An 8,409-nucleotide genomic window follows, 5' to 3' on the forward strand; every position below is an offset into this window, starting at 1 on the left:
ACACCATTTTACCCACGGAATTGAGCACTTATTCTTCCTATACCTAGTCCACAGGAATACATTAATTTTTCCCAGCTCGGCGACTTTGGTTAGCGAGGGCCTAATCTTCTTTAAAATCCAGTCGCATCTAGCCTTCCAAATGTTCCATATGGTTCTATAACAAATGTTGATTAAGCATCTCTTTTTCTTTGGACACGACCCCATTGGGCCTTGAATTTCACCGGATCATCCATGTTGTAAAATTGGTAACCAGGTATGCCACACCATTGAAGTACCCATTCCCAGACTTTGGCTGCCATTGGGCATTGAAGAATATGGATTCGATCAATGTAGGCTCTCCACATAAAGCAATTAATCTTTAAGGGTACGTCATGTGTCGAGGTTATTGCTGCTTCACCAGGTGATCTTTATTATAATAAATATTTATCGGTTCAAAAAAAAAGCTAAAAGAGAGAAATCGCTGTAAGTTCACAGATGAACTTTACCACCAATAAAAAAAGATTTTGAGGTGCCGTGTTTATCGGCGGTAAACATGTCAAATCAACAACCACCGATGGTATTAATTTAGGACACGGTTTTGCCTAAAGTAACAAAGTATGACATTCTTCGTAGTTACTTTTATTAACAAAATTTATTTATATTAATTATAAAAAATTAAATTAAAAAATATATGCAAATTAGTTCTAAAAAAAATCAGATAAATATCTTTTAGCGAATTCGTTATAGGTTTTCTAAAATTCCGTTACAAAAAATAGGGCTAATATTTCCTGCATACTCATAAGTCGAAGAAAAGCTCTCGCTAAAACGTCAAAATTTCAATATAAAATTTACAAAAACTTTGGTGGGGACAATTTTTCGTAATAGCTCCATTTATAGGTAGGACAAAAGTCATCCTAAGACCCTCTTTGATTTCTTTTAAACGGTAAAAGGATATATATTAAAAAGAAAAAGCCAATGCACACCTAGCAAATGTACATGAAGAGAAAACCAAAACAATTTCCTTGAACCCTTGAAAACAAGACTAAAACATTAATATTAATATACTATATTAATTCATAACACAATTATGAATAATATAGTTTATATTCATCAGGCTTTTGCCACAAAATTTTAAACACTTTGTCATTTTTGGTCCATTTTCAAATTGTTTAAAGTTTTGCTACAAAAGTTGAAACACTTTGTCGCTTTTTGTTCCTCCTTAGCTTTTTTACCATATTAGTTTGTGGAGTTGGCTCTTTTGGTACCCCACATTTGATATTTTCTACTGTTAGCCACAAAGGTTTCAACAGTTTGCACTTTTGGTCCCTGACATTTACCAAATATGACACCTTAAGTTTTTGCCACATTTGCTTGTGAAGTTGATGCCTTTGGTCCCCCACCTTCGATATTCTACTACACGACCCTAATTTCCTCAAAACATTATACACACACTGTTAACACACTGTCGCGCACGTATTAAACAAATAAATTTATCACTGCTTGGAATGCACTAAAAAGATAGCACAGGGAAGCAGGGTCGAATCCTCAGGGACACAGCCTAAAAGTCAATGTCTTTTTGCATCAGACACATCTAGTCAACAAACAGAATATAAAAAGGGGGGTTTTAATTATAAACTAAAAAAACTAAAAATGCAGTGATAATAAAGTAAACAAAAATCAATAATAAAAACGGTTTCAGCTCTGTTGTGACTTTCCTAATCATGCAACTAACCCAGATCTGATTATTTAATTTGCGTTCTATCTAAGCTGGTACTGAGAAAAACTAACAAGCTCTGGTAATTTCTCTTTCACCTAAACTAGTTAATCAAAACAAGCTCTTCAATTAACCCTAACTTTTTACTGTTCAATTAAACAAGCTCTTAATTAAATCAGAAAAATTGCATTAAGTTCTTTGTAAAATTCCCAGCAATAACCAATACTTCTCACAAGCTCGGAATCCTAAAGATATGATTTTTACAGTTTATAATAAAGTCAAATCCCAAACACGGAACCGATTTATTACTTGTTACTTATTACCAGTTGATAAGAACAATTATGTATTCTATAACTGATTAACTTGAATGATAAAACCCTAATTAGGTGATCAGACTAACAAGAATTCAAATCAAACATTTATTAAGAACAAAACTAAAGAATCTAGATAGAAACACAAATCAAAAACCAGATCTAATGATCAATCATATGAAAAGTACTTGTCTTTGCAGAACTGAAAACTAGGGTTTAGCCATACATGGCAAAAATCTGATGAAAACAGATGAAAAGAGACATCAAACAACTAATCTTACTAATCTTCTTGAAGGAGATGATCCACAGTCTTCAGATCTTCAGAAATCGTTGAAATCAGAGAAGAAACGCCTCCAAAATCGTATTTTCGCGGTCTGGTACCTCTAGGATCGCCAACTTTGGTTACTGGAATGCTATCAGGATCTATTTATACGTCCAGCAGCAAAAACGACGCGCATGCGATCGCATGTACACAACCTGCGATCGCAGGTTCTGAAGAAAACGCGTCTCGAGCCTTTTTAATGAAGTAGAATACCATTTTGGCACTTTTTGGCCAACCTGCAATTGCAGTGTTTTCATTTTTCACTTCCGAATGAATTTTTGCCACTAAAAAACCTCGAATCCAAGCTGCGAACTAACCTGCGATCGCATAAAAGCCCCATGCGATCGCATAAAGGCAACCTATGATCGCATGTTGTGCCTAAGATGTCCGAAATTTTGTCTACTTTTCAGATCATTTTGAATTGCCTCAATCGGAGTTACGGTTCTCGAGATATGGTCAAAATACTGACAGGGGGTCAAAGCTGCCAGCAACATCCTTTAACTTTAGATTGCAAATTCTATCTCCGTGCGATCAATTCAATCGAATTTTTATTGACCAAAACATCTTCCAAACATTCCTCATAATCTTCCTTAAGTTCCAATCTCTATTTTAAGCTCCAAACATGCATCCAGCTGCTCACAAAGCACTGCTCCACTCGAACTATCTGAAATTGACATAAAAACATGAGCAGTACGGGAATTCTAACGAAAGACATGAGCTGAACATTATTTAAATAAATGACATGAAAATGTACAAAATATGATGCTAAAATGATAATAAAAACTACCCTATAAGATGCATAAAATGGCATCTAACACACACAAAATAGAAACAACAAACGAAAAAAACAACCAAAGAAACACCAAAATATGTAAACATGAAAAAAAATATCGGACTGCCACGAAGCCATATCACCTTATATTTATATTAACAAGTCTTAATTTAAAGGTGTGTTTTTTAGTTTTCACCAACTACTATATAACTAATGCTGATGCTACTAGATAAAAATTTGAAAAGTTTTGCTTTTTTACAGAGGATACTCCTTCAGGAAATTACTTCATCTTCGAGATAGGAGTCCTTTAACTATGATGAGGGGAATGATCAAAATTGTCTAATAAGGAAAAGTCTGTCTCGGGGTTCACCCTGGGCATACCTACTAGTTATAATTATACACAAATGAATGTTGAAAAACACACCAAGATTACAACAATATGAAGAAGTGTAGGACATCTGAAAGCAATCAAGTGATCAACCAAAAGATCAACATTTGTTTCTAGCATATCTTCAAGGGGTAAAAGGGTCATAATCATATTAGGAATAGTAGCACCGAAGATGTATTAAGATCAAGGTTCTAAAAAGCTCGTTTTGGCTTCGTCATGGCGCACCAAAGCTCGAAGGCTTGTACTCGACACCACGGTTTTACAAAATGCCGCCGTAAGTCATATATGTATATAAAAATAAATAATAGTACACTTGTAAAAGCTGGAGGCTTGACAATTCTATCCAATCACAGCCTAGCGTTATTTAGAACATTGATTAAGATATAATGTAAGGCTAGGGTATAAGGTTCAATATTGATGTTGTGATGTATAGTAACACCAACAAGTACGATCTTCATGTGCAAAATTGTCATAATCACCATATATTGATTAAACCAAAGCAATATCATATCTAGCCTTTAAATAGGAAAATATAACGTATTTGCAATATAAGCTCAAATCCACCACAACTTCAACACTTGATCAAAACAAATTCAAGAGACTCACAACCTAATTGTTCAAAAAAAATGATTTCCATAGCTACCATGAACATGTTGCCAATACACTAAACTTGTATAGCTATAGTTAAACCACATTGCAACAATTGCTAACAATTGTATTTTCGGCCAACCTCATGTACCTCAACTGCCTGCTGTTACCTTTAACAACCTTTTTATTGAAATCTTCCATAGGCTTTGATTTTTCCTCTGAGTTGTTGTTCTTCTCAACTTATATGTTCTTTTTTACTTTCAACATCCTCTTTATTGCTTGATCTTTCTTTACTTTCCCTCTTATTTCATTGATTCTCTTTATCTCTTTATTTAAATGTCTTTTCAAGCTTTCTAGTTTTCTGTGATGGCTTGATCGAGAGTTGTTGGTTCTCCTATGCTTAACTTATAATCACGTGGTAGACCATTTATGTATTGATCAACTTTTATTACTTCATGAAGCGCCAACCTCCTAGAGAAACTAAGAAGCTTTCGTTATTTTGCATTGTATTCTATGATAATCATCTTCTCTTTCTTAAAGTCCATGAAATCTCTTTCAAGATCACATATCTCTTCTTTCATGCAAAATCCCTCTTTTAACCATCCCAAAAGTTATTCCCAAATCATTCACTCTTGGACACTTAGCCGCATAGATTCCTTGAGTTCTAGCCAACGATTGAGTGTCTCCATTTGATCAATGACGTATTCATTAAACACAATCCAATAGTGAACCACAATGTAACGTCCCGTTTTTTGATTAATTATCTAAAAAATGAATTTATTAAATAATAGGAATAATGATGTAAGGGAAAATAAAATTGAAGGATTTATACAGGTTAATTAAAAGAATAAAACATAATATAAATTTAAAACATTTATAATAAAGAGAAAAGATATTATAATGAAATAAAAAAATAAAATAAATAATAATAATAATAAATTGTGAATAAATAATAATTAAAAAAAGTTAAAATAGCTAATAACTTAAAATATAAATGTTTTAAGTTAGAGAGGCTAAAAGTTTGAAGTTGGAAAACTTATAAAGAAAAGAATTGTTATTGGTGGGTTAATTCTGCCAACATGGAAAACCATAGGGTCAAAACTATAAAATTTGGAAATCACAACCATATTGAACGGGAATTTATTAGGAAGGTTGTTGACCACATCTCGACTTTGGTTATGAGTATAAAAATGTCTTATGGTAACCCAAGTACCCTCATTTTCTCTGTACGACCATTTATAGACATCAAGATAGTGAGATAGATGGGGAGAAGATGGATTAGAGCATCATTGGAATTACTTTAAAGTGTGCTGCCAATATTTTTTGCTCACTAGAGAAGGGGACTGTGGGAGGGGGGACACCTATTCGTGGCTTGCTTGTGAGGTAATACTTCTATCTGCCTTTGTTTTCTTCGTTTCTTTCCCGTTTCTTCTTTTATTGTGAATCATGACCACGATCACCATTGTTGGAAACCACAGTTGCCGGCGTACGTTGTTCTGCTACCACAGTCAACAGCCACCGAAGTGTAGCTTTGTATATGGTGTGTTTGTTCCTGCCTCCTGCTCTCTTTGTTGCATATTTTTATTTGGTGTTGTTCTTGGATGCTATTATAAACCAACACTAACAACTTTTTGCCGCCAATATACGGCTCTTCCAATGAACATGGGTTACCCAGCAAGGTAGATATGGGTTGTATTTCTAAAATCATTTAGTTTTTGTCATGAGGACATAACAAATCATTTGTCCCCTTTATACTCTAAATGACATCATACTTTCTTTTGTGGTGGTTTGACCATTGTGTGTAACATACACGTTTTGAAATCGTGTTTTGTAAATGTTAAAAGTAATTAATATTATGAAATATTATGTAATATTGAGTATTGAGTTCTAACAGATAGTTTTTACTAGAAATGAAGTAAAACTATGTTTAGAATCACTCGAAAAATATTGGAAGTCTTATGAGATTCCAATCAAATAGCAAATATTGAAATTTAACGAAAATATAAAATCTGAAATAAGTAAAATTTTATTATTGAAAGTTGTAAAGAATCTAGTTAGAAACATTTAGGCGAAAACCTCATCGAAATCCGAGTTATAACGAAGAAGTTATGACCAATCGAAGATCCGTGACAAATCCGACAAACATTATTTCGCGTAAAAAGTGAGTTTTTGATAAACTACTTTTTAGCCTTATTGATCTAAATGAAAGTTGTAGTACTCGTAAAAATAATAAACTTTCATATAAAGAACGTTTGAATCTGACTTCGTATGAGGAAGTTATGTTTTTCTAAGTTTCAGAATAGCGGTAGACAGCTAAAAACTCGAAATAAAGATCGAGCGATATTTAGCCGACACAAACGAAAATGAGAATCGAAGGTCTCGCCAATAGTAGTACAACGGTAAAAAGACAGACGAAAACGGACGTCGGATGAAGAAGTTATGAATTTTTAACAGATTTTCCTGTCCCGGTCTGTTAAAAATAATAATATTAAAAATAAATTCAAAATTAGCCGACGAAGTCTAAACGAAAGTTGTAGAGCATAACTTTACCTACGTGTGCATATAAAGAACGTAAAAAACGGAGCTCGTATGCCAAAGTTATGGATTTTAGAAGATTTTGGCACAATTTCCGAGAATTTTCGCATGGATAAGCCTGATCCGGACCGGCCACGTCACCTCGCTTCGAGCGTGTCGCGTGTCCGACGTCGATGAGCTGTGCAGCCGAGAATTTGACATGCGTCGCTATCCGATTCGACCGAAGCCGCGGCCCTCTCCCCTTCCGATGCGTGGCGTCGCGCTGTAGCCTCCGAACTCGGACGCGTACCTGTCGTCCGAACCTCGCCCCTTCTGCCGCGTGTACCGAGCTTCACAGCCTCGCGCCACCTGCCCTGCTTTCCTCTTGCTTCGGATCTGAGGTCGCACCTATATAAGGGTGCGAGACCTCCCGGGTAAATGTTGGAAAATTGTCACTTTTCACTCTTAAACTCATATTTTAACTACTTCCACTTCCCCGAAGCCCCGGTATCAATTTTAACACTCGAAATACTTTCCGAAGTGCCTGAAGAGCCCGAGAAATTTATCTTTTCGGTTTGAAGCTCAACCTTCGCAGGGCCCGGTTTTCAAGAATGCTCCCGGTTTTCAACGAAGAAAGCTATTTATTATAACGAAGTGCTGCACAAATTACTATTTTAACCCCCGGTTAATTCACGGTGAGTTCAATATATAGGAACAATTGTATGTTATGTGTTATATGTGCTATGTGCTTTTCAGTGTTATTATTCCGGGTTATTTTCCCGTGTTATTTTTATTCGCTATTTTAATAGCAAAGAAATACCTTTGACCATGTGATCAGTGAAAGGACTTAGATTCACATTGGTACTGGTATGTAGCCTCTGGCCATGTAGAGCATGTCTCCGTAGAGAATAACTTCTATTCTATGGCATTGGCAGAAGGTTAAACAAGGCTATAAGCCTGAAATCTACCAAAATGTTAATCAGAAGTTGTATGTCTTCTGTGCCATTTGGGCCAAAGCTTTATTGATGTATATCAAGTATGGAAATTGTTATGTCTCATTGATTGTATATCTTTGAATCAAATCATTGATTGATATGGAAAGTTTATCACATGATTCACATATGCCTTTGTTGTTCCTTGTTCCTCTTTACTTCTGCCATATTGAAGTGTATATATGGCATAACGTTATATTGTATCAATTATTGAACTCACTAAGCGTCACCGCTTACCCTCTCAATGTCTAACAATTGCAGGAGATAAGCATCCAGTATAGTTATATACTGATAGAAGATTTTGAATAGTTTGAAACTATTGTATTTTGTACTCCCGTATGTATAAAACTATAGAATCCTGGGTAGTTATGTAATATATATATATATATATATATAACATTTTGTAATAGTCGGTTTGTATCCAGTAGTTTGTAATCACTTTATCAATGTAAAAAAAAAATTTATGAATATGCAAGTAGCATGTTTTGGAGTAACAATTGTCAAGTATGAAAGTTTGGGACTTTCAAAAATATGAAAGTGTGGGCCTTTCATTGTGTCACTACAAATGCACCACCACTGGATCACTTAGTGGTAGATGGTTCTAATTGTTCCTTACTCCAGCTGTGTAGTTGGAGTTGAAGTTGAAGATTATCGGGTTAAGTTACAAACTTAACCCATGTAGGAGTGTTATGATTTCATGTGATATAACCATGGTTTAAGCCATTGTTTAGCCAAAGTAATTAAAACATTAAGTTACTTTTGTTCAAATCTCTTAATGTACTATTTAGTAACCTTATATGCTATTTCCCAACTTCAACTTCATCCGTGT

This window comes from Lactuca virosa, chromosome 4 (assembly GCF_052849685.1).
Source record: "Lactuca virosa cultivar CGN04683 chromosome 4, Lactuca_virosa_CGN04683_v6, whole genome shotgun sequence".
NCBI classification, from domain to species: domain Eukaryota; kingdom Viridiplantae; phylum Streptophyta; class Magnoliopsida; order Asterales; family Asteraceae; genus Lactuca; species Lactuca virosa.